Genomic DNA, 242 nt, shown 5'->3' on the forward strand with positions numbered 1-242 from the left:
CTGTCGGATCTCTGAATTCATTTGCAAGGCTTGCTGTCTCCCAAGAATTAAGGGGCTGGGTGGGGTCACAGGATGCTGATTCATAGGATAATCAGAAACATAACCTGGAGTAAATGACTGGATTGATATGTAAAATAAAAGACTAGGGTTATGAAATGCAAGACAAGAGCTAGCCAGAGAATTTTTTAGAGTAACAAGAGGGAACTGCTTGGAGAACTGTCTCAAGCAGAATGGGGGTGGGG

Source organism: Mus pahari, chromosome 4, assembly GCF_900095145.1.
Source record: "Mus pahari chromosome 4, PAHARI_EIJ_v1.1, whole genome shotgun sequence".
NCBI lineage: Eukaryota > Metazoa > Chordata > Mammalia > Rodentia > Muridae > Mus > Mus pahari.